Genomic DNA, 27,912 nt, shown 5'->3' on the forward strand with positions numbered 1-27,912 from the left:
TTTTCCAAAATTTTTCCTCGAATAAAAATCTGAAAAATATAGCATGCATTCATATTCAGCCCCCTAGAGGCTGAATTACTTTTGCAATAAGAGCTGCATAGCTTTTGGGGTTTGCACATCTAGAGAATTAATTTGTTCCTGGAGCATCAATGAGTTGGATGGAGAAGTCCAGTCTGACCACACACACGGTGGCTTACAGAAGTATTCATACGCCGTGAACTTTTCCACATTTTGCCACATAACAACCAAAAACATAAATATACTTTTATTGGAATTTAATGTTAAGGATCAAAACACAAAGTGGAATACAATTATGACTGATTTTCGTCTCATTACCCTCATTGCCCACTCTGTCAGTAAACAGGGAGAACCACGGTAGGTTTTTAGATGTGCTGAACAGAGCTCTATGAAGGTTGAGATGCTACTTTACAATCTAAACCTGCCTTAAACTTCTCTACAACTTTCTTTCAGACCTGCTGTGCTCCTTGGGATGTTTTCACATCTGATACTCTGGTATTCTTGCTTCACTTTGGGACAAAAATTGTTATATTTGTTACACTTTCAGCTGGTTTGCTTCTACACTGCACACCCTTGGAGAAACTTGTTCCCCTCCTCGCCTGCGGTGGCGCTGCAACAAGAACCACTGAAGGAAACGACATGTAAACCTCTGAGGAAGACATCAGCCAAATGCAGTGGCGTCAGGTTTTAGTGGTTGTAGGATTTCTCCTTTGTCTTTGGCAAAAGAAAATGAACCATGTTTCCCGCTAATGCTAGACACTAGAGTTTGTTTTGGTAGTATTTACGCTGAATGTCCTGCGCTGTAGTCCGCTTCTTGTTATTGGAGCTTGTCGTTCACATACGCATACAACCGCACCAAAGTTCATGTCAACCGAACAGAGGCCGAGGTTTGTAGGCTGAACAGAGTTCGCTTTTTTGTTCCGCATTAGAGTTCGATGGCGCGTTCACGCCTCCCCAAACAAACCAAAATTTATAAGCAAACTAGAGTTCGATTAAAGCGGACTAAAGAGGGTTGGTGTGAATGCACCTTTAGTCTTTGAGGTGCAGGAAAGAGCAGCTGGATTTATACTGAGATTCATTTCGACATAGATGGACTTTTACCATTTCTCATGAAGGCATTTGGCTACAGTAGTTTTTTGGGGGGGGGGTACCAAAGTACAGATGGGCTAAAATGAAATGCACACAGCCCTTCTCAGATTTTTCTACGTGAAATCTTTTTAAAACCACAAATCCTTTTTCTGCCGCCTTGTGTTTGACTGTCACATAACATCTCAACGTAACACACTGACGTTTGTGGCTGGAACAGAATTTCAATGTGTTTCATTCCATTCCCAATCCATCGCACCAAATCAGATTCGAATAATCTAAAACTTGTATCCGTGGCGAGATGAAATGCTGAAAAAAAAGTTCAAGTGGCGTGAATTCTTCTGCGAGGCGCCGCATCTGAAGGCGTTACGGCTGAGACACGTCCGGCTTTGAACTGCTCACACAAAGACGACTCTTCCTCGCGCGCTCCTGCAAAGAACCAATTCCAGTCAATTTCCCACAGTCCTGACTTGGTCATTTGCATCCTTTTTTCTCAGCTTCTATCTTTTTAACCATTTTTTCCCTCTTTCTCTCTCTCTCTATGTGTCTTGGCACAGTGTCTTTCATCTCAAGTCCGCACTCGTAAGACTCATACATACACACTGTCTCATGTTGCAGAGACGTGGACAATCCCTATGCAATCTCATAGGGATACTTACCATCGAGTGCGGACCGAGTTGCTAACTATGTTTTACATACTTAGCAACTCCGAGGGGTTCCTGTTTATGCCTGAGAACTCTGCAGCTGATGAGTGGGGGTGGGAGTGGGGGAGTTTGGTAGCTGTGGTGCATTAAATAGATCTGAAAACCTCCAGAGGGCTCACGAAGCCCTCAAGATGAGACAGATGCTCACAGAGAGCAAAGGATGAGGAATACACGCAAGAGTGCAGGGTGGTGTGCAAATACATAAAGATATGCTAATAGACCATGAATTGGAAACTTAGTTAATCAAAGCACCAAGTTAAACTGCTTTTCTAAGTAAAGATATAGTCAGAAAATCCCTGTTTCTAAGATGTAATGAGATTAATTATTTCAGAACTTTCTCTACCGTTATATGTGATGTGTAGACCTGTAAACGAAACCAATCTGTTAAAGGGAAAAATCTATGAAAGAGCTGAAACCAGGATAAGTGAGTGTGCACACTCCTAAATGTATGCAGTCCTCCTTAGTTCATTCGGTTCAAGAGAACCTAATGAACGTGTGATCGAGTTCAGCGGTGATAGTAGGATATCAGTCATACTGGACTAATCGGAGTCCTTTAGCTAAACCGTGGAGCTCACAGAGTTTACAGAGGATAAACACGGATTTTAAAGTGCAAACATATCAGCAAGGACAAGGATATAAAAAAAATAAATCAGCATTATGTACAAAACATACTGTAACACAACGCAGTAAATATGGTCATCGATAACTGGAGTAAATTTTGAACAGTAGAGACAAGAGATGCACCGATTCGATATCAATATCAGTATCAGTCCCAATATTGAGAAAGACATTAACTGGGTATTGTGACAGTTTAGATAGATAGATAAGGGCAGATCTATTCAGGCTAGTTCTACGTCTTGTGATCTGAGCGACGTCATTCTTCAGTATTTGTTTTACATTATGCTTGGAATTGCTAATTGCACTTTCTGAACCATTTGAAAGGTTTGTTGTAGGTCTGTCACAATGACAAATTTTGCTGGATGATAAATTGTCCCAGAACTTATTGCGATAATAAACAATAGCATTGTTTTAGAACAATTTTCAAGTAATATAATAGTAAAAATGGCATAAAAATGTAAGAGCATTCTGAAATATCAACTTAAACTTCTAATGAACATTTAAACACTGAAACTGGAAGATATCTGGAATATCCAGAATAAATAAAGGAAACAACAGAACAACAAATAACATGAATTACGAAGTCTCTCTAAAGAAAATTATCTTTCAAAAAAACGGATAGCTGAGACCAAAACACCAGACTGAAGACTTTTATCATTCAGTTTTTTGGTAAAACGAGAGAAAAAGGAGAAAAATGATAAATCAAGCAAATGGAAATTATTGAGTTTCTTTTAATTTATTATGCAATTAGTTGATTTGTTGTTTATTGCGAGTGGCCTAGTTTGTTACAGTTTATTTGTGAAGCTTTTAGTGTATTTAAGTGTGCTGTACCAATGTAGTTACCAAATAAATATGTAATTCAGTACATTTCTTTCTGTGTTTAAAAAACAAAACATTTCAGGTCAATGTGTGTGTGTTTCAATAAGGTTTTTGTGTATCAGATCGATATCGGCCGATACTAAACCTCAGGTATCTGTATTGGTATCGGAAGTGAACAAAAAGTGGATGAACTTCACTCAACTGAGTCTGATCTATACACCTCATCCAGTTTAGTCAAAGAGTCAGTTTTGAGGAGAAATGTTTGGGAAAATAAAAAAAAAAATTTTTCTTCCTACCCAGTAAGACAAAAACACAAACTTGGCCTGAGGGTGATGCAACCTGGTCACTACTTAAATCAAGCCCATTCGTTATTTTAGTCCATTTCAGGCTCCAGCCCTATAAACTGCATCTCAGCTTTCATCTGACGGAGCCCCACTTCACGGTGGCCCCCGGTATTATTTGTCAGCTTCCCTCCATCAGGTCTGAATATACTTACCGTTATGTTTAAATCTCACATTGAATGCTCATTATGTCACCCATTCACACCTGGCATTGTGGTGTTTTGTTGTTCAGTTCCAAGCAATAGCTGGTAATTGCTGCAGATTCTCTCTGGCTTCACAGCAGTTGCTGTTTTTCTTCTTTAAAGACCTTAATTTGTCCATTTAGTTTTTCTTGGGTCTCTTCAGATGATGTATGGCAACTCTACAGTTGTTTTATTTGTCCCTCTCTTTTTTAAACGTTGTTTCCCAGTGAGCAAAATTATGTTGACACAACGCTTTACAGAAAACATATCAACTGCGTACTGATTTGTTTGAAAAGTAAAGTGACGCATTCCACATCATAGAAAAAAAGACGTTTGACAACTTTATGATTGCTTTTTTTTTTCTTTTTTCTTTTTTTAAACGCCATACTTGAACCATGTCAAGCAGGGTAAAAAATCTGCAGGTTTCCAGTAAATAAGGTGTGATTTATCTTTGATAAAACATTCCTTTGGAATGTAATGTTTTTAGCAAAGTCGCATTTACGGAAGACATCGCCCACATGTCTTAATCTCATCTCAAAGCTTCATCATGTGGGCCGCAAATCGCGCTGCGATCAGACTCCACCGTCACAGTGTGCCAATACCACCATGAAGAGCATGGGGTCGAAAACATGTCACCACAACCCAGGTGTGTACTTCACTAAATAAAACATTGTAATCTTGTAGAAATTGTCGTCTTAGTCGCATCTCTATAGGTTAAGACTCTATTCGTGGGTTTACAAGGAATGCAGCCATTTTGTATTCAGTTGCCACCAACAGGCTAATCCGCGTCAGCTATGTTCTTCAGAATAAAACAGGAAAAAACAATTTTATTAAATGTTCTGTTTAACTAAAGGCAGCAACAACATACATGGACATTTAAACAGAGTATGTTAATTCAGAATGATGATAAATGTGTTGAAACTACGTGGTGAGAAGTGTGTCATATTTTACAGTCACTTTAAACAGAAGCGTTTCAGTGTTTCTTTTCACATGTTTTCAGCTGAAGGGTCATATTGTATTTACTTTTACGTAAGTGGTGCAGATGATAAGAATTAACACAACTAACAGCAAAATGACACGTCCACACTTTGCAAATCCACTGGAATTAATAATTGCATATATAACCATTTTGTTGTTATGGTGCCTGGAGGCAACAACAGGCAAATTGTCACAGTACCTTAAAGCCGCAGTATGTAACTTTTATAAAAAATGTTTTTTACATTTTTGTTAAAACTGTCACTATCTCTCATGACAGTTTAATATGAGAGAGATAATCTGTGAAAAGATCGATCTCTTTCACCTCCTCCCTGAACTGCTACTGCTGTAGGATGCAAAAAAAACAACAACCAATCAGAGCCAGGAGGAGGGTCTTAGTGCTGTTAATCAACCACATGTACTCACTGCTAAATGTGCTGAGGATGGAGAAAGAATGTAAGGTTACAGGAAAACCGTTTATCTGCCATCATTTGGCCATGCTAACTAGACTGAACATTCACAACAGGCTATGCTAGCTACAGTATAGCACAAGAGGGGAAGGTGGGCCGAGTGGCGCGACATGAGGTTGTGTCTGGTAACGATAAGACACGTTTGGAGTTGTGTGTCAGGTTAGAGCTCGGGCTATCACATTAGCTTTTTCACAAGAGTCGTTTTGCTGTGCATGTGAATACGCGAGGGTAAAATTGTCACTCAAACTTGTGTGGGAAAAAGAAAAAAGAAAAAACACATTTCAGATTTCCTAAAATGCTGTTCCCCTATGGACGCGGAGTTACTGTGTTCCAACTTAAGTTTGGTTGCAGTCACATTTAATTAGTAACATGAACTGAGCATCAACACCAGCAACAGAAAGTAAGCCACCCCATGACTAAACAAGCTAACAGAGTGCTGCGCTCTGTTAGCTTGTTTAAGTTTCTAATGCAATAGTGTAACAAGTTGGTGATCATGTTGAATAGAACATACACTGATCTGTCATCAAAAAGGATTAATCAGCAATTTATTATCTGATGTTTCAGGAATATTCTGCTGAATATCAAGCCAGTTAAAAAACAAAATCAATGAAGTGACTGTTTTTGAAACCCCATTCAAATTTAGTAGATAATTAAACACAAATACTAAACTCAAATAGTTCTGATGTGGTTTGTAACGGTGACATTCATCAGTAAGAAAGAGAGCCTTAACATTATCAACCCTCACTGGTTCCATAATTGAAATTCCCCAGGGTGTTTATTTCTTAAATAAGCATAGTTCCATTTTAATTCCTATCTTTGTTGAGAAAAATAAAAAATATAAAATTGAGAAACATTTGCAGGTAAAAACCTCCTGTCCTTGTTTAAATACATTCAGGCAACTTTGAGAGACGACATAATTACTGGAAAAGAATGTTGTTTTCTGAAAGGATGACATGCGCAAGGACACGCTGCAAAGTGTGTAAAACAATAAGACAGAATAGAGCAGAAGAAGCCAGAATGGTGTTTGGTTGGGGAGAAAATTGTTTTGAGAGGTTGTGATTTGAGATTAGGTTTTGAAAGACATTTAAAGGGGCAGCATCATGTGAAATCAACTTATCAGAGCTTTGTATCATGTTATAATGTTATTCCTTCATCAAAAACAAACCTGGAGTGTTGCCTTGATTCTTTCATGCATATTTGAGAAATCCTTTAATCTCCATGGCAACCATTCAGCTGTTCAAAACGCCTCGTTGGACGCAGTGCTGCCTTAGAGACGGTTTGCAAGCTTCCAAGTTTCTGCCGCACAAAGCAGCCCTGTCCCACAACTGCCCTAATCAGCTCCTTCAGACTAGTCAGCAGCTATTAGCAAACACCTGGTTAAACTGAGCATCATCTAAGCTCATCATAGGAGCTACTTCTCAGTGAAACGCTGGTCAAAACATTGTTGAATAGAGGAGCCATGATGTGATAACTTCCTGAAGATGGAGTTTCAGAAAGAGCAGGAGTTTCTTAAAGAGACAGAGGCCCAATTTCAAGGTGTTAAATTACCAGGTCAAATTTCCTTTAAGCATGAACAATTTAAGTTAACATATTTACTTGATTATGCTACAAAATGGCTCTGGAAAACATGTAATACTGCCCCTTTTAAGATTGAGCTGGATGGGGGGAGAAAAGCTTTAAAGTGCACCTGAACACACGACATCAGTTAGTCCTGTTAACGTGACGCAAACGGATGCTTGCAGTCATGCAATGTGGACCTTTCTGACAGAGAAAAAAAACAAAAGGCGAACCTTGTTACAGTAAAAAAAAAAAAAAAGAAAGTCACATTGCGAACCACGCTTGTGTCAGCAGTGTGTTCACATGCTCCTCGGCACAACAAGACCTCTATCCCGCTGCATCCGCCGGGAGACGGGGTTTCAAAACCTATCTGGAGGGCTGCGGCTGAGACAACAGAGGCCCGTGTTCCTTCTGCTGCCGCTGTGCTCCTGGCCTGGCGGCCAAGGGAACACAGGGGCTGCTGATGAAAACGAGTCTCACATTTCAAAAGGTCCCTTTTTTTTTTTTTTTTTTTTTTTTTTTTTTTTGGTATTATTATTTTCAAAGCCCTCTTCTGACACATAATAACATGTACTAAAATTTTTGACTTTTTTCTCCCCCTGCCTAACTGGATCAAGGCACAGACAAGCACAACACACGGGTGTGTATTTTGTGTGCGACTGTGTCGCATTTTGAACCAAATTTGAACCGTGTAACAAAGCACCCAGTGTGTGTGTGTGTGTGTGTGTGTTTCATATTTGGGTTACCAGCGGAGAGTCGCATGCTCTGTTCTCATCTCCACCTGATCCCACCAGAGTTTGTCAGACAGCCTAGCAGAGCTCCGCGTGTGCTTGTCTGTAAACAGTTTACAAATGTGTATGTGAGACAAGGAGAGAGAAAAAAGAGCTGACGAAGAGTCACATGGAGCCGTTATATCACCACCGATTCCCTCCACACGCAGCGTTATCCACCGCTCTGTTCACTGAGCTACAATATATCTTTCTGCTTTTCTTTTTTTTTCTTTTTAAAGAAAAAAAAAGAAAAGAAAAAAAACACCAGCTCAATACGCTCCAATCACGCGGGCGAACTCAATCCCGAGTCGGCGGCTGCCACCCCGGGGAGCGACTGAGTGGGGATTTGAGTTCAGGACCAGGAAGTGTTTTAATGAAAGCAGCGCGGCCTTGAGGGCGAGAGTTTCTCTCCGCTCCTTCGTTTTTACTTTTCCTCGTCAGCCTAAACACACATCTGCTCCGGCCTGACCACCCACCCCCACCCCACAGGCCTGCTGCAGCTGGAGCCTTCAGTCAATACCACGTCCTAATCCACCGAATATTAGAGCTTTCTGTGTTTCACTTGATAAGTACAGCAACACAGAGCGTTTAATGAATACACCAAAAACAAGAGTTTGAAGCAGAGAAATGATAAACGGTGGTGAGATCCAGCCACTTGTAAAAGTGTGAATATTTTCACACGTCATGCTGCGACTTCAGTGTATTTATTGGGATTTTAATGAGACAAATTAGTGAAGTAAAGCATAACTTTGATAAAAATAAGAATCTGAAATCATGGTATAAGCCCATTTAACTATGATTCCCAAGTTTAAAAAAAAAAAAAACTATAATCAAGTGTATGTATTCCTGTACAACAGTTTTTCCTCCATCTTCTTGAAAATCTTTTGGCATATTCTCAGTAATAACAGGATGTGGGTCACTCAATCAAAATATTTTCCAATTTATTAAATGGGTGTGCCCAGGTCTGCATCAGAGTAAAAGTCAAGGTATCTTTGTGGTCGTACTTGAAATTGAAGTGGAAGCAGAAAGTGTGGTTAACGGTGCAGCCAGGGGAGCAGCAGCAGAACAGACGCCCCACACACACGAAGGCTGTCAGTTCCGAACCCAGCCGTCTGTTGCTCTCCGCCCATTTCCTGTCTAATTAATGTTAATTTAGGCCCAAAATCTTTGTAAAATAAAAAAGATATTTTTGTTCTTAGAAATGTAAATTGTGGTGTACTTCTTCACTATTTTAAAGGGGAAATATTATGTAAAACTTACTCTTTTGAGATTCACATGTCATCAATAGATTCACTTTATGAATCTGTTGAGATTCATAAAGTGAATCTCAGTGGAGATTCACTTTATGAATCATCAAGACTCCGGGTTTGTCATCAAAGCAAACCCGGAGTCTTGCCTTGATTCTTTCATGCATGCTTTAAAAAAAATAATAATTTAATCCCCATGGCAACCATTCAGTTGTGCAAAAACGGCTGGGTGGACCTAGTTCCACTTTCCAAACTTCAGAATTTCCTCCTCACAGAGCAGCCCTCCTCCACTCGGCTCCTTCAGACTAGCCAGCAGCAATTAGCAAACACCTGGTGGAACTGCACATGTACTGAGCTCATCATAAGAGCTAGTTCTCAGTGAAACTCTGGTAAAAACGTTGTTAAAGCGATGTTGTGTTGAATTCCTGGAGGCAAAGTTTCAGAAAGAGCAAGAGTTTTTAAAGCTAGCCTGGCTATTGCCATCCCAGAGTAATCCCCTTTATTCTCATCTCCCTTCAGATGACGTGAAATTTCTGCTTTAGAATAATAGTCAGCTTATTGTTGAAGCTTAGCAACGGCAGAAGAGGAAGTGAGCGAAGTGGCCACGCGTCCAAATGTTGAGTAATTAAAGTCAGAGCAAGAGGAATGTTTAAGACGTCTTATTGCCGCCATAGATGTAGTTCGGCTCGAAGGTTGTTTGGCTTCATAGCGTCACTTCCTTCCTGTAAACGTCATGGCCCAATCGTTGGTGATTGGTCAAAATCAGATGCAGATGTTCAAAACTTCAACAGACTCCACGCTTCCAGGAGACAGCTGAGAATCTAGACCTTCTGTATGAAGCCAAGGGTAGAGCAAGGAGCTGGTTTAGACCAGGCTAACAGACATGCTTCAACAAACTTAGTTACAACTGCAGGGAACGAAGCACTGACTGAGGTTGACTAAAACAACCATGCTGTAATATTTTTATTTGTAAAAGAAACAAATGAATAAAACCGTATAATGTTCCTTCAGCCTCACTGCGTAGGTCCACTGCATGAAATACATCAATGTTTGCAATTGCAGGACTAGAAACCTGTTGAAGAGTGGGACGGCATGTTTTTACCTGGCAGTGCACATTACACAGGGCTGTAAAGCTCCTTTGGCAACGATGTAATGACCGCATGTACCAGCTACTGCACTTAAAAGGTGCTTTAAGACTGAAACAAAGTGAAACAGCTTGTTTTCTTCTTGAAACATTAAGAAAGCACTCCATTAGTTTAGGCAGGCAATTCATCTTACTGGTCAGCGGTCCCCTCGCGCCCAATCATCTTCCACTTTAGTCTGACTCGGCTTGTTAGATGGTTTGATGATCTGCCTGTGCACTTCTCACATTACTGTTTTATTTGGTCCTGAAATGCGTCTTTAAATTCAACAGCCTTGTTACGTTAAGCTGTGGACAGGTGGTTTACTTCAAAAGTTGTCCTCATCCTCTGCTTGCAAAAAAAAACAAAAAAACTAGGAGTTTGAGCTTATTAAGCTGCAAGTATCCAACTCTCTTATTTGTGTGTGTGTCATTTTGTTGTTTTCGGTGGTTGTACTAATTTGGAGGGCAGTGCTGGCAGGTTTTTAATGTTTAATTTGCTTTGTTAGTTTTGCAAAGCCCGGCTTTCTTTTCAAACTGAAACCGAACACATGCCAAAAGTAGGGCAAAACTCAACCCCCCCAGCCCTCACAAGGTCTCGGTGACACCGCACCACCGCCCCGTACTGTCTCCTGAACTCTGTGTCTTTGGGACATAAGTGGCTCCGGTCACAAAAGCACTCTTTGTGCTTCCTCAGGGACACTGCAGGCAGTATTCAAACTGGGAATGAGACGTCATCACTGGCGGTAAGGTTGTACCCTGGTGGCATGAAGGACACTGGATCGTCACGTCCTCGTGTGAAAGTCAATGTTTTTGCAGTCACCATGCCAAAGGAGCACTGACATTGATCAAGAGATGACTGCTGACAGATAAATGAAGTACATTTTGAGCAGTTAGATGACAAGTTTAATGTTTTTGCGCTGTTATCTTTTGCAAAGCCCGGCTTGCTTTTCAAAACGAATGTCCTGGATAAAAGACAGATTTCTACTCAGGCACTGCCAGCAAACTCCTTCTTTGTGAAGTTGGCAGCCAATCATTATTCAGCCTGGTATCTATGGAGAACTTAACTGCTCAACTTAGCAGCTAAGCTGTATCATTATCTACATTTAGGGTGGTTTATTAGAATTACCGGGCATTTAGGGGAAAAAAAAGAAAAGAAAAAATCTTAATGAAAGGTGTGTCTGTAGGTCCTCGTTGAAGGTATAGAAGGTATTGGATTCAGTAAAACAAGTAATTGGAGAGCAGCTTTTATATTTTCAAATAACTGTCTAAACAAGGGTTTCATTCATGCAAATGTATTCATCAGCAGTCCCATTTAATTTCTGCATTTCTGACCGTTGGATCGAATTTTCTGTGGTGAGCAACTACAGTCGTCACAGTGGGTTGCCAACAGTTCCAATAACTTCTCGTCAGCTTCTTACAAATTAAGTCTGGGTCTTAAAAAACAAATTCAACATTTTCGTAAAAAAACAAAACGACATTCTCAACTTTTTAAATTACGACTGTTGTTGAAAATTAAAACTTAGTATAGTATTTAATATATATTGCTATTTATTTGACAGAGAAGTGATACTTTTTGTCTGGGTCTCTGCAGCCCTGCTGTGTCAACTCAATAATATGGAATTGGTGGAGCTTCTACTGGTTTATAGAAAATTAGTATTTCCAAAATATATATTCTTTAGTATTCAATGGATTGACATATGAATGACTTTGACTACCCTGTTCATGACCTCTAAGAACCTGATAGATACCCCTATAGGTACCGTGTAATCTCATTGGTAGGCATGTTGTTGGTTCGCCATTGGTTTTCCCCTAAGTATCCCTAAATGAGTGACATATTTAGGGATACATACCCACTGACATGGGAAAGTATTCCACTGATACTCAATAAGTTTCCCGTAGGTACCTGTTATACCCTATATGTACTCTGCAAGTTCCCCCACAGTTCCCCCATAGGTACCTAAAGTACATGTACATACCCTGTAAGTATCTCATAGCTACTCTGTAAGCACAGGTACTGGTAAATACCTGATGTCACACATATATACTTTGTAAGTTTCTCATATCTACCCTATAAGCACTATAGGGACTTGTAAGTACCTATATGTAGGTAGCCATATGCACCCTGTAAGTAGTTACCCTGAAAGTATCCCATAGATATCTAGCCTGGTGAAAACCAGCCCCTTGTTCTACACTTTGCTTTGTACAGGGGTCTGGACCCTCAGCTATTGAGAAACAGTTGCTTGCTGGTGGACTCTGTTCAACTTTTAAACTTTAAAGCAACTGCGTAAATCTGAATTTACTCAATTGCTAATGCTTGGCCGTGACGTACGTAATCCTCCAGCTCAACGCAGCATACCGGAAATCGTGTGTGCTGTAAACAACCCCGTGGGCCATGACCTCTTTCCCAGCTATAAAATGTCTTAAAATTCCTCTTGCTCCGAACTTAATTGCTCAATATTTGGAAGAGTGGCCAACACAGACAGAATGACTTTGCTCACTTCCTCCGCTGCCTTTGACGAACTACAACCCTATATAGGAAGACCACCGACGTCATTCACAACTCCATCTTCTCTTTGCTGATTTGCCTGTTTGAAATTCTACAGGGGGAAACCCATCTCTGTGGGAGAAACCCCAGACGGAGCAATAAACAGATGAGAATCAAGTCAATTTGCGTAGTAAGGCAAAGACCAGGCTATAAGTACCCAATAAAGAGCTTGTAAATCTCCCACATGTACATCATTGGTACCTAATAAGTAGCTATTGTTTCTGAACAGCTGCATAAAACTGTTATCTGCTAGATTTAGGTGCTTTCTGTCTGCTTGTTTCTTTTAGCAGTGCGTCATATTAAGTGCAGTGATTTGTAGACATTTCTATTTAAGTGCACACCCTATTTGCAGCTGGATTTCAACACACAAACCTTTGTTCATTAATCTACCACACAGTTAAAACGTTGAAACTAGCCTCCAACTAACCCCAAGCAGGGAAAGAGTCCCAGGGACTGTTTGTTCTTTCATGCTGAGTGAATTAAGGCAGCTTGAAAACCTTGTCTTCATTTGCCACCCACGTCACTTCCAAAATTATGCCTGTACCTCAGTTGAAAGTGGGGCAAGTTAAGCTTTAAGGAGGGCAGTGCTACCTTCAAGTGCTCTGCATAAAGAAGTTTTGTTTTTTTTCCAAAGAAGCTAGAGGAGAACAGAAACAAAGTTCCTTTGGTTTAGAAGAAAAAGAGAGAAGATATGCTTTTTGTTACGAGTTCTGAGTTATGATTTTTGTGTAAGAAGTAAAACAAAACATCCGTATTTTCAGCTTGAACCGCTTCCAGGGCGTATTCTAAGGTAAAAAGTGGGGACGTGTGGCGGTAAAAGAGATTAAAAAAGGCCTCGGATTTGCCAGCAGACTGTTTTATTTCCTTCTCAAGGTCAAACCTCCTGCATCAAATGTTGCTCATATGTTTTTATTACAGTATTTTCAGCAGCACCTGAAGACAGCATAATGACTGAAGCTGAGCCGCACAGCCGACAGCCCTCTCTCAATCCACCCCCCACCCCCGTCCCGGTGCCCCTCCCAGGGTCTTACTCGGTTGTTAGAGGGCTGGTTGTGTTTTCTTTGTGTGGCCAGGCCTCGCTATCACATTACTGCACACATGCTGATGCAGCAGCAAAGTCTGCCCACCCCCTCCTCCTGCCCCGGCCGGCTCCTCTCAGCGTAGCCGCACCGACAATGGAGCGAGGCAAATCGAGATTTCAATTTAAGCACTGCCACGTTACATTCTCCAATCAGAGAAATAAGTCCTCACTTTTGTTATCGCCACTTCTAAATATAAGATTAAAATTTGAATTATCCAGGAACTACCCCTCTTTCTCCCCCACCACCACCGCACCCCCATCCATCCGTCCTAACCACCCAGTCTCCCTTGATTAATTTTCATGGAATTAGTCACCGTCCTCCGCTGCACGTCGCGCCGCGCTCGGATGAGAAATGGCTGAAAAGTTGGCTTTGCCTAGAGGAAATATTCGCTAAACTTTGATTTTTATCAAGCCGCAGAGGGAAGACGGGAAATTAAGTTCGGTCCCAATTTTGGACGATAAGGGGGATGGAGCCGACACATTTACAGCTGTGATAACAAAAAGTAATACAGCAGTGCAAAGCTGCTTCTCCAAGAGGTTGATAAGCAAATTAATATACTAGTTTAGACAGAGGACCAAGTTATTTGTGAATTACATTACCTGCTTTATTAATCACATGGCTCTCAGGCTGTTTGTTCTCATTCAATGTGCTGATTTAACTGCCTGTTTCTTGTCGGTGAATAGAGAAGCTAAACAGAGAGGATGATAGGTTGAAAATTAGGAAACACATGAATGGGAGTTATTGGTGTGTGTGTGTGTGTGTGTGTGTGTGTGTGTGTGTGTGTGTGTGTGCTAGATCTATTAAATAAGCAAACTCCTCCACAGCTTTAATAACATTTTTCTTGGAAGCTGCTATGAAGCTGAAAAAGGTGAAAAACTCTGCATATAACAAAGCAGTATTCAGCTGACCAAAGCTTTACGCAATTGAAAATGCGTAAAGTTTTTCAATGCTTGTTAGATATGAAGCTAACAAATAAAATGATTTTTATTTGTTAGCTTCATATCTATACATACATTTTTAGTGCAGTCAGAAAATCAGCATTAACATTTCAATGTGAGAAATCCAGTTTAAAAAAAACATGCTAAGAAAATGTGCATGTTTTTTTCCGAAACATGCTAATTTCTTAAAATGCTAGGAAATTAGCATGTTGTCAAAATCTTTCGGACTGTAAGACAATCTGTTGTACACAGGCCTGTTCGGGTCAGAAATGTTCTAGAATTACCTGTGGCACATCTAAAAGTTGCAGGGCAGTGACCCTCCAGGACTGGAGTTTGACACCTGTGTTCTAGACAAATGAAGTAGAGTTCGATTAAAGTAGACTACCCAGGGCTGGAAATGCAGCCTAAAACTGGGGTTTGTACAGTTTTTAGATAAATGGACAGCACTTTTACACTAGAATCACATTCACCCTTGTACACTAACTTGCAGATCTATAGGAAAGTTGAGGATAAGAGCCAAAGACAGATCAACATGCGTCATGGAAGGGAGCTGGACTCAAACCCACAGTCTTCTCATTCCAACACAGCTAATCGTTTTAGTTGCCACACTATCGTGTCAAACATATAGACATCCACAGCAGACATAATTTCTGTAAGAATTCCAAAACTAATTTTCAGAAGGTGTCAACATTCCGTTGCACATCTTAGTTTCCTGCTTGATTTGAAGGTTTTGTAGAAAATTTGTGGAACGTGAAGCACCTCGACAGGATTGCTGTCCTCACGAAAAAGATAAACCCTTCAGGAGAAGGATTTTAAAGGTTGTGACAGGTAATTTACCACGATTCCACACCGAATTGCCACTGTCTGTTGCAGGAGACACAAAGTGCACAAGCACATCTAAATTTGACCTTTCAGCAAGATAAAGCTGCTTGATAGCAAGCGGCACACGAAGGGAGAAAATAAGGCTTCGGTGGGGAACCTTAGCCGCCGTAGAGCCAGACTCAAGCTACAGGAAAACGACTCTGAAAGACTGTTTATTTTTCCTCCCTGAAGAAAATCCCTTCATTGATGGTTTTTGGATATGCTGCCCTTTTGGAGAGACGGAGCTGCATTGACCTGGTCTTTTCTTTCCCCTTTTTCCTCGTTTGCTCTCTCTCCCCGCCCCCTTCTTTCAATCACACAAGAGCTGGAGGGGAGCCTGTAAAGTCGGCAGCCATACGTTGTGTTATAAAAATAATCCAGGTTTTATTGGGACTGCCACGGGAGGGTGGCACGGGGCTGGGAGGGGGGAGTGAGGGTTAAGTGGTTATACAGCACAATCCACCTCTCTTAGCAGAGAAGAACTGCACTGTTATATACTGTACTGGCTGTTTGACAGACTTGCATACACACACACACACACATTGAGAGACAGAGGAGCTATTGGACATAACAGAGGTGTTTTTCTTGGAGACAGAGCACAAAGGTAGGAGTGCTGACATGGTCATCTGTCTCCATGTTGATATGAAGAGGCTGTATGTGTACAAGCATCCGGGGGTACGAACAAAATGCTGGTAGTTCCTAAACAATAGGGCTTAAGTCTACGTCCAGTGGCCACAGTCTGTTTTCCTAATGGTACCAGTAGCCTCTTGTCCCCAGCAGGATGGAGACGCTCCAGCAGCCAAACAGAGGGCGAAAGACCCGTTTAAACAGTAATATTAAACAGTTAAACAGTAATATTTAAAATATCACACTTTTTGAAACCAGGTGTTGGAGTGAAACTATTCTGCGACTTCCCCCGTGGAGGTGTGAAGTACTTCGCAGGTGCGAAAGCATGCAACATACTCAGTAGGGTTCATTCTACGCATGATAACAAAAACGAATAACAAAAACAATTGTTAGCACCGTACTGTGTTGTGCTAACTTAAATTGTTTAGCTAAGCACAATTTCTGATAAGTTTGCATGTGTTACATGAACACTTCATTCAAGGGGGACTAGATGGGTTACTGTTTACGGTTTGAGGTGGAAGCTAAGGGTCAAAAGTGCATCAGTGTTCAGTGACGTGTTAAAATCACAGTGCCATCTGGTGGCCTGGCATGACAACTACAGCTTTCTCAAGGTGTCTAAATGTGGAACTTTTTTCCGAATCAACATCCATCCGCAAATACCAACGGCTTCCAGGCAGTGAAGCGTAGCCTATAAAAGGCTGAATTTTGCTCAGCAACTCTACGGAGGCTTGTGTAAATGCCAAGTCTGTTTGTAAGCGTCTTATTTTTGCTTGGGTGGAAGGATCTTTCAGAGATTTTAGAGAACTTGATAAACCCTATGTAGAGCAGGAAAGTGAGTATGCCAAGATGATTTCAGGAGAGATCTCAATCAACTCGGGTTTTGGCATAAAGGTCATTGGGGGGGAAAAAAACAAAAAAGTGCCTGAGCAAGTTCAGATAATGTCCGAGGTATTTTCAGGGTGATGCAATTACAGCAGCGGGCAGCTGGGTCCGTATGTGACACTAGCTTGAAGGACAAAAGGCTCTGGGAGAAACTGATAGATTAGAAAAGGGCACGGTCAGTCATTTGTCTTTTGTTTTTTTTTCCCTATCAGAGGCCTTCAGTGTTGCCATGTTCCAGGGGACAGCTTTATAAAGCATGAAAGATTGCCAAGCTTATAGGCATTTATGGCAAGTGTAAGTATTTTGACTGTTTTTCACGGTTGAGCGAGTTGCCCTTTTGGATTTCTGGGCCGTCGGGGGGGAATGCACGGCAATACCCAGGCTCCCGAGAACACAAGATGTGGTAGCAAGGACGGCCTCTTAGCCCTTCAGAGAGAAACCCTATGTTTGCCAGTCATTGCAGCGACGTCCGAGAAGGCCAACTCAGGTCACAGCAGTGGAATATTCCCTTGATGGGATGGGGAAAAGGGAAAGGGATAGGCCAGGGCGTGGGAGGCACAAGCGGCTGTCTCTAGAATTCAAACACCGTCAAGCCTTCACATCTGTCTCATCTGTGATGAGATGGATCTGTAAAATTAGCCAACTGAAAGGGTAGTGGTTACGATGGGGGTGAGAGCACTGCGACAGAGATACATGTCAAGAATTGGATTAAAGCAGATGGCTTTCTGAAACCTCAAACCAGTGTGATTAGATTTTCGCCGCCAAACACTGATTGAAGGATGATTGCATTAGATGTCACTGGGAAGGAAAGATGCACACAAAAACAAGCTCGATTTGAGCAGTGCGGCAGGGTTGTAATCCTTTTTCTTGCTCTGTTGCTTCCACCTAGATGCCTTTACCAAGAGGTAGAAGAGTAGCAACAACACAATCTTTGTAACCGTGCTGATGAGCAAGAGATCTGTTTTTTGCTACCACCCACCATTTTCAACAAAATTCTGTTGGAAGATGGCAATTTATTTTACAAAATCTCTTTCATTTGCAAACATGAGGAGGCTAAATAAGAGAAAATTGTGTGCATTAAGTGTTATTAGGGGACAGTTTCAACACATACCATGATATCTTCATGATACCGAGAAATTGTTCTTTTTAATCTCTAACATCCAAAACTCCTAGCATCTTTAGGATGCTAACATAAATAGAAACATCACAATGTTTAAGTTGAAATAATATTAAGGCAACATGTTCCATATTGCCTTAATATTACTTTTATTACTATCCAATAATATCACTTTTTACATGCCTTTATAATATTAGTTTATTTTTTTTTTTGTTTTCTGATTCAGTAGTTATGCGTTTTATAAATTCCCTAAAAAGTTTATTTTTCTTTTTACATGCATTTTATATTCCTTTTGTAATCCTCTTATTTTCCTGAACTGGACAGTTTTTATCATATAGTAATTTAAATATCCTTTAAAATTCTTCATCTGTTGAATTCACAGTTTATTCTATAAATTAATCTCTAATCATGTCATCAAATCAGCTTCAATGAATCTTCTGACCTAACCCGTCTGCATTGTGATCTGTTTTTATCTTTCTTGCAGTTACAGTCACAGACTGTGAACACATTTATTAATATTCCACTAGTTACACTATTTTCAAGAACATCTGTAAAAATATTATCCATTACGGTTGTGCAGTGCGACGTAATGCAACTGGGCCTGGTGATTTTAGGGTATAGGCTCATGTTTATTTGGATTTAGAAGATCAATGTTGAAATCCCCACAGATAGATACAACTTTTTGATTAACTTTTATACATTTTTCTTCCATTCAGTTATTGAATATTTCTATATTTGATCCAGGTGCTCTACAAATGTAACTTTTAAAGATATTCAGATGATTAAGTTAAAAAAAAATGAGAATGATTATAGAGAGTGACTGATTTTTCATAGCTGACTTTAGAAGTAGTTTGCATACCTCGATTATGGAGTTTGTAGACATGGGGCCTTGGAAGTGATGGGAACGCCTGGATATCAGGATTCCATCACTTCACACTTTCTCTCCCAACACATCCACAATTATCCTTTATTAATCATTAACATCATCACTGTTGTCCTGTCCTTGTAGGTGAACACACAGGTTTGCATCAGAAGTGACAAATAGGACAAGTCTTGATGTTTCTCAAAATAACTTTCATATTTTTCATGTTTGGTGTCAAAATAAGAAGCTTTTATTTGGCAAGACTAGAAACATTGTGAAAGCAGCTCAACTAGGCTCAATGCCACTGGACTGATGACGAAAAAGTGTGCTGTAGGTCTAGTTTATTAGTCAGTGACGGGTACATAAAGTTGCTGAACTCCAGCTCACTGACAAACAGGTAGCCATCTTTCTTACGGCAAAGTAAAGTGTGATGCTAACCAACCAATCAGCAGAAGCTGAAGCCCGACGCCGCCGGCCCTCATTTGCATTTAAACATTTCTTGATGACAACGCATGAGCAAGGAAAAATAAAAAACAGGAAATGAGGCAATGATAAAAGAACAAACGCTTACATAAGGAAATAAACTAAATATATAAATTTCCTGATAAAAATGGATGCTTAAGAAAAATCTAAAAGAAGATATATTAATTTCTTGACAAAACACAAGTATAAAAAAATAAAAGAACAACATATACTTTACGAAAATGCATGTGTAGGGAAAAAGCAAATATTTCCATTTCTTGACAAAAACACATTTAAGGAAAAGCAAAATATATAAATTTTTTACTGAAAACAGCATGTGTAAGGAAAAGGAAAAATAAAAAATATAGATTTCTGCTTTTATTTTTGATTATGTCAGTTTTGGTTCGCCATAGAAATTGGGCCTCCGTCTCTTTAAGAAGCTCCTACTCTTTCTCAAACTCTGCCTTCAGAAAGTTGTCACAACATGGCTCCTCTATTAACCCTTTAACAACGTTTTTACCAGTGTTGCTCTGAGACGTTGCTCCAGTAATGAGCTCGGGAGATGCAGTTCCACCAGATATAATTGCTGCTAGTTTGAAGTAGTTGATTGGGGAAGACTTTGATGAGAGTATAATATTTTAACATGATGTAAAACTTAAAAAAGTAAACTTTTTATGTGATAGCATGCCATGTTGTTTTCCCAGAAAGCTGTCTAGTGCAATCATCAAAATATATTATGTCGTGTGACCAGCAAGTCAAAGCTCGCCGTCATCTGCAGGAAGTTTTTTTTAGGACATATTCTGTTTCAAACAGCCAAAAAATTTTAAAGTCCTCCGGCTATGTCTTGCTCACAGAGCAGCGCTTTTTGGTTTGGCTATTCTGGAAGGAGCTTTATCACTTTTCAACAAACTTAGTTTCTAATTTTTGTTTTCTTGACCAAATCCTACCTTGTTAAATCGCTTCCATTTTACTATAATTCAGCTGTTAATGGAAAAATGCACAGTCACATAATCACATTTGCATTCCTCCTCTCGTCATGATTGGCGAGGCTCGCTGTATTCAGCATTTGCAGCAGCTTTGTCCCAGACCACCAGTGGACACAAATGATGTGCATTCATGACCGACCGCCAACAAGCCCGAGGCGGAAAATAGCCTTTTGAGAGAGAGGGAAGAGAAAGAAACAAAACGTCCATATTGTTAAAGCCGAGGAATGTTTTCACTCAGACGGTGACCGAACTTCTGGCATTCTAAATGAAAGAATCAAAATGCATGAACAACAGGCAGACTATCTGCTTGTTTCTTTTCAGCAAGAGAACAGGTCAGTGTAGGAGGCAACTGCCTGTGGAGAGACTCTCTCTCTCTCTCTCTCTCTCTCTCTCTCTCTCTCTCTCTCTCTCATGCACGCTGTTATTCTTGCATATTTATTACCGCCCTAAGAAGATTCATGAGGCAGACGTTGCAGAAAACAGAGACGAAGCTCTAGGGAAGCGAGGATACTCGATTCTTTGGAAAGACCGACTTGGGACCGGGGGCATGGTAGCTACAGGAGGAAAAACAAGATTCTCTGGGGCCCTAACCCTGCTTCTCTCAGCAGTTCTCCCCTTTGTGCTGACATGCCGCACACCCTCAACAGGGAAGTTAAGAAATTTAATAACCTTCCAAAAACTATCCCTTTTCACGTAATGATAAATTAGCATGGTTGGTACCCTTTAGGAGACAAAGAACGTCAGATCTATGGAGAGATCCAAATTAAAAGGAGATTTATAGATTTAAAGAAATTAGGTAAAAGAAACTCAGAGACCAACCAGGAGTTTATCATTGTCATCAAACTGATTTACCCTACGGACTTTTTGAAAAATTGGGATACCTTCTGGCATAGGGACATACGTCCAGCCTGAACAACCTTGCTTTGATTCTCTTCTAATCATACTGAACTCTTTCAGCTGATCACAAAGATTCATTAAGTTTGTGAAGCCGCAGTAAAAAGACAATTCTTCTATGATTTTCTTCGGTCTCTAAAGAAGACATGATTAAAGCGTCTCTGGTCACTCTCCATCTTCCTTTAATGAATTTACGCGTTAAATGAAATAATGTTCTGCTGAGGTGTAATTTCCTTTTTCTGTCTCGGAGGACGGAGGAAGCCACTCATCATACGAGACACGCTTTAATACACTCATCTCAATAGATATTAAGCACCGGGCGATCGCAGAGGCAGTGATACATCGGGGGGCCATTCATCTCCGATAAAGACAGCGCATTTGTCCTCTCCGGCCCACAAATGTTTATCCGGAAGATTGCAACGAAACGGAACGTGGCAGATCGGCGGTGGACTGAAAGAGGTTTTCTCTCAGATCGCTGGCGTTGCGAGGAGACCTTTAGATTGATTGTGACATCTTTGCCTCTCGGCCACTTGGAATCAAGCTGCCGCTGCTGGCCATTAGCCATTCATTAGTGTTCATCCAGTGTGTTTATGACCCATCTAATATTCTACGATGCTCTTCCGGTGTTGGGGGGTCAGGTCTGACTTACTAAATATGCTTCACCCTGTCATTCATCAATTTGACCATCTAGATGGTGTCTTTCAAGGAGTACCCATATCATCTTGGAACTTTTTCATACTTTTGTCATGCTGCAATGGAAAGAGTCAAGTACAACTCCAAAACCTGCCAAGATATGGGTGTTCACCTTTCAGGAAGAGGAGGGGCAATCTGAGTATTAGTAAAACAAGCAGCCCAAAGGCTCATAGCAACTTTGGAAGAAGTTGACAGAACAACTCCAGAAATATGACCTTTGTGAATGACAACAAGCCATTGTGGGAAGAAAATCAGAAGAGGTTCAATTTCCAGCTTTGCCACAAGTTATCTTCCAAGTTTCAGCAAACAAGAACTTTTAGAAGTACAAGCAAAAAGTTGTAATTTTCTTCAGCTGTTGAGATTGGGGCGTAGGTTCAGCTTCCACCAAGACAATAGCTATGCTTCCATTCAATTGTACCATGAGTTTTGAAATTAATTTGTCCAATTCTGCAAAAAAAGAAGAAAAAGTACAGTTTCAATAGGCTCTCGCAGCGCTTAGCTGCTCGGGCCTAAAAAGAACGCGTGAATTATGTATGTTAACATCTACATTTGGAGTGGATCAATCAGGCTACACAAAGCATAATTGTGTCAGATGACGTTACGCATGGCTGTGATAAACAGGAAGTTGAGGTTGCAAATTGGCGTGGACTACACAAATCTCAGAAAAATTGAGAAGTTTTCAGCAATGTGTTGCCATTGGGTAAGTTGTAATTGCTCTATCAGATCAATTAGCAAAGGAAAGGTTAAGATCCAAACATGTTCATGTTAACGTCGCACCCTCTAAATTCATGTCCTATAACTTGATGAGGTGACAACTGCTTGCCCTTCTCACATCAGCAAGTGATTGGTGAAATTTGTTTATGTGAAATTTCAAGCTTGTACAAGTAAACATCCCGAAGTTTAAATGTACAAGCTTGAAATTTCACATTTAACTTTAAATGTTTAACTTTTGTCGCTATTGCGTTGTATGTGCGGCAAAACGTAAGCTGTTGTTGATCACTCCCCGTGTCTGAAGCTCATTATGATGGCCCAGTCAAAGTCCTGCCCTATAGCCAATTGAGAATCTGATCCAGCGCTTGAAAAATTGATGCTAACAGACACTCTCAATCTGACTTCGCTTTAGTTGTTTTGGAAGGGTAAATGGGAAACAAAAGTCTCTGAGCTGTAAATGCAGCAAAGGTTTTTCCTCTAAGTACTGACTCAGGGCACTGAATACAAATGTGAGTTAGACTTTCAGGTTTTAATTAGCAATAAAAAAAACAAACTGAAAGCCATGTTTCCTTTTTATTCCACTTTACAATTATGTTCTACTTTGTGTTGGTCCTACACATAAAACCCCTATTGAAGTCTGTGGTTGTGAATACATTATCCAAGTATTGTCAACATTTCAATCATCTGACATCTTAAATACTCTCCATAGCCGACAGCCGACTTCTCTCATTAATATTTCCACAACATTGGCATGCGACGATTCAAAGCTACGAACTCCTGCTGACACTGGGAAGGTGAGTCGAGGCAAAAATGAGGTAATCGTTCAGAAATACTGTTTTCCAGCTCTGGGTTTCAGTCGGAGTCAACCTTACCCTCACTGTGATGGAAAGAAAAAAGTCCAAACAGGGGCAAACGGAGAGGAGCAAAAGCAAAGAGAGCAGCGGCTCACGGGAGACGACCTGTGCTCGGCTTTTTAATGAGACTTCACCCCCTGAAAAAAAAGGTCTCAGAGCCCCGCTCTGCCTTCTGATGTGCTAAATACCTGCTATTTTACAGACGCTTATCACTCACAAGGCCTCGGATGCTGCCAGCTGTGGGACGGAGCCAGCCCGAAAGTGGAGCTAAACTGTGACTTCTGCATTTCCAATCCACCTGTTTGTTACATGAAAGGAAGAAGAAGAAAAAAAATCTTAGTGTGTGTGCAGCTTCTGAGTCGAAGCTCTTTTGGGAAGGGGGGGGTTTAGTTTCCATCAATATGTGCAAAAAAAAAAAAAAAAAAAAAAAAACTCATCTCTTTGTTGTTGCCGGGGAAGATTGACCTGAATTGTGAATCGAGAGTTAATCCCTCCTACATATAACTATATGAGGCGCTGGATTTCCCTGAGCCCGGCCCAGCACGCACCGTCCCGGCAGCTGACGGCACAGATTAATCCGTATTCTCCACTGGCTTTATGCGCTATAGATATTTCTTCATTTTGGAGGAGTTTTTGTTGGCAACTTAAGTGAGCAGAGCAAAATAAGAATGAGAAGAGGATTAGGAAGAAACTAAAGAAGTTTTACGAGACAAAGTAAAAATAATAATTTTAAAAAATGTAATGAAGCTGTAATAGAAAATACAGAAGCAGAGGGAAATGAATGGTTGTGATGATAAAAGTGTGGATGGCTGTTTCACCTGCAGAAAGAAATGAAGGTTAGAAACTGAGGGGATAAATCAATAAGTGGAAGTGGTAACTTGAAAATGTGGCATTTTACTCCATATGTGGAGCCAGTGGTTCAGGTTGTCAGTTGATTGTCGTTGCAGAAAACTTTTTGGTCATTATTCCCTTTCTTGCAGAGTTCAATAAAGATTCTCCCTTGCGGAGAACTTATCTGCAAAGACGTCACTGCTCTAATCGACCATTTCTGACAAAAAACAGTTAAATCTGATCGGTTAAAACATGTTTTTCATTATCACCCTTTGATAAATTACTCCAAACCTTTTCTTAGAAACACTAGACAAAGAAATTAACAGCAAACCTGAAGAGCGCTAATGAAACAAATGAGGATCAATTATAAAAAGAAAAAACCAAGACACCAACACGAAAAGAGCATGATAGAAAAAAAAAAAAACAATCAATGCTTAAGAAAGAAGCTGTGAACTAGACATAAAGGACCATAACCAAACCTGATGAGTAAGGAGTGAAAGAAACAGAACAGAATGTGATAAGATAAAAAGCAAAACATGAAAGGAATAATCACACACTAAAAGAAATAATAAAGAGAAAACATTCAGGACAGGAAACGCCAGAATAACTTGTAAAAATAAGGGGGAAAAAACATGAATAACCTGTAACAAAAACTACAAACCAAAAAAACTAAAACACCCAAGAATCAAAACAGTAGCTGTGTTTCTGATTAACCAAAAAAGGCACAAATTGGAATTAAGAAAATAAATTTGCTGAATTTGCTCCAATTTGGAAAAAAACTTTGGTTTGGTTGTACCAAAATTTCTATAATTTGTAAAACTGAAATGGAAGCACTTTTTTCAGATAACACGAGTTACATGATGAACAACCAGATGTTACTACTGGCAGAAACCACAAAGAAGACAAAGTCTGTCAGATTGTCTGTAACGCCAAACAACTCAAACTACCAGAGTACGACATGATGATACGGGATCCTGGGTCTAACCCGATTTAGGTTCACTTTTCCACTAATTAACAAGTTTTAGCTATTTTTTTTAGCTTTTGTATAGATAGCATTGCTTTTTACTCTACAGCACTTTGGTACTCAGAGGATTCTGTGGTGGACTAAATCACTGCAAGGTGTCTAGGACCCGTTTCTGAAAGAAAAAAAAAAAGCCCAAGTCATCTCTTCTCCATCATAATGCCTAGCAGTTAATATGAGGTGCTTGTGCTGATATACGGTTTGATTTCTCTGGAATATGGAGCTGTGATTTAAGACCAAACATCTCTATTTGGTTTAAAGGATTTCCCTCCCACCCCCAGAAGTCTTATGGTTCATTCAGATTCAGCTTCATAAAATCATAAATTGTGTCGACATATTTCTTTTTGAAGAGAACAGGTTTTCTCCTGGCCGCAATTTTTCTGATTTTACGACAGAATTTTAACAGTTAGCTTAAGCCTTTAGCTTCTGGGTTGTTGTGCATGGTTGTATTGCAATTTCTTTTAACATGCCCCACCTCACGCTACAGATTGATTAGTAGCAACAACTGCATCTCTGATGTCTCCCGACTTTGGCTCTGTAGGTGCAAACAACTAAGCTTCTACTTTTACAGAGATGACCAGCTAATAGGTTTCATTTAATCAGCAGAAGCTGGCTGCTGATTTCCATCCTACATCAGCAGTGCTGACAAAGTAATTAGTTTTTCCCACAACTGCCTTGACAGTTAATGGGAAATTTCTTTCAGTACGTTTTTTTGGTCCTGCAATTCCACTATGTTCTCCAAACGACTTGGTTTGGGCCTGCTGTTTGTAAAGTTACACAATGAACAATTAGTTATCTGCAAATTTTGATTTATAAAGCCTGTCATAAAGGGAAAACATTGGGTGTTAATTTTCACCATTTTTCTCATACCTTTAGAAATGTCATAGTTCCAAACTAAATCACAAGCTAAATAATTATTTTAATTTGTATTTAGCTTGTAAATTTAACACCAAGAGGTCTTTAGTTTGCAAAGTTAAGTATTTAGTTCCAGACTAAATATTAAAGTCTGAGATAGCCATTTAGTTTACAAACTCAATATTTAGACACAAATTATATACTTTGCTTGTTAACTAAATATTTAGTTCAAAAGGAAATATTTATTTAGCTCGGGCCTAAATATTTAGCTTGCTAATTAAATATGTAGCAAGCAAGTAAAATAATTAGCTTGCTAAATAGTTGGCTAATATTTAACTAGCAATCAACTAAATACTTAGCAAGCAAGCAAAATTTTTAGGTTGCCATCTATCAAGCTAAATATTTAGTAAGCTTCATGACTAGTTAGCTTTAAAAGTAAGTATTTAACAAGCAAGTAAAATATTTAGCTCACTAAGAACTTAGCAAGCTCAATATTTAGTTAGTTTGCTTCTACCTATTGCTAACTTAGCAAGATATGAGAACGACAATAACACACAACCCTTCAATCTTACAAACTGTGTTAAATCTGCGCTGGGTACTGCATTAATGAGTTGCATTGATACAAAAAGATTCAACCAAACCTGTGATTCATTCGTGGAGAGTGATCCTTGGAAGATTTTTCCAAAGAAAGGAGCCGATTTGCATATTTCCAGTATCTCATATTAACTTCCGGGAGGGGGAGGGAGGTGGGAATAGAGGCGACCGCAATGCTGCAATTAAATGCGCATCCTTGTTCTTGTTTATCGGATGCTGTGGAAAAAAGACAGACGAAGCGAACGAGCTCGGAGCTGCTGACTCGCTATCATTCGTTATCTTTCCGCGCCGCCCTGTCAGCCATTAACCAGTAATTTGTGCTTTCACTCTCCCGGGGCTCTTGGGCCTCGCGGCATGTCGTCTGCGCGAACGGGGAAAAAGTTTTGACGGGCTGAAACGTGTTCCTTCACGCCCACTGCAGGTGCTGGAACAAAAAAATAAAAATAAAAAAATAAAAAAGCGAATAAATGGGCTCCATTTGGAGTGGAGGTGTGAAATTAACTCCAGCGGAGTTCAGCTTGATATTTGGGACGTCTTTTTTTAAAGGAGAGAGAACGTGTTCTTACAGGGACGGCTCGACGTGCCTCTGCGGCACATTAGGCTTGATGGAAGGCCGGTGTGAAGCGGGGAAAGCGTCAAATGTTTCAAGACCAGCGGGAGTCGAAGCTGTAGAGAGTGGCTTTTTCAGGTGCTAAATTGAGCTGTTTTGGATACAGCAGGAACGCGAGGCGAACAGAGAGCTCCGGTAATAAATTGAACTTGAGGTCAGCCGCGGAACGTCACACGCGACTGCCTCTCCTCACAATACACCTCAAGTGCATTTCAGTCAACCTTGGCGAGAATAATCCCCGCAAATTAATTTCCAGCAACCTTTTCAATTCCTAACTGTAGTAGCCTGGAGGAGACAAACACAAAGCAAAGGTTGAGGCCTGCTTGTTCAAGAGATTCTCTTCTTTTTTTTCTCCTTTTTTTTTATTTAAACTCTGAGAGGACCAGTTTCAAACCCAACAAAAAAAATAATAATCTACTTCCAAATATAAAGCTGGTATTTGACTTTGATTTGATTCAGTGTGTTTTGTTGTTGTTGTTGTTTTTACCAGAGCTTTTGAAAAGACTCCAAATTAGTTTCCGATTGACACATTTCTGAACTCTGGACTGAGCCAAGCCATTGTCAGATTGTCTGCTAC

At 40.2% G+C, this 27,912-nt stretch overlaps 1 long non-coding RNA gene across 1 annotated transcript; it reads right to left on the bottom strand.

Moving 5' to 3' along the window:
• Positions 1 to 250: 250 nt before the first annotated feature.
• On the bottom strand, positions 251 to 27,620 carry LOC103146699 (uncharacterized). The gene is made up of 2 exons (XR_477168.2): positions 26,773 to 27,620; positions 251 to 1,533 (listed from the first exon to the last, which is right to left on the bottom strand). It is a non-coding gene; the product is annotated as an uncharacterized LOC103146699 (long non-coding RNA).
• Between the last annotated feature and the right edge of the window lie 292 nt (positions 27,621 to 27,912).

This window comes from Poecilia formosa, unplaced genomic scaffold (assembly GCF_000485575.1).
Source record: "Poecilia formosa unplaced genomic scaffold, Poecilia_formosa-5.1.2 Scaffold167, whole genome shotgun sequence".
Lineage (NCBI taxonomy): Eukaryota > Metazoa > Chordata > Actinopteri > Cyprinodontiformes > Poeciliidae > Poecilia > Poecilia formosa.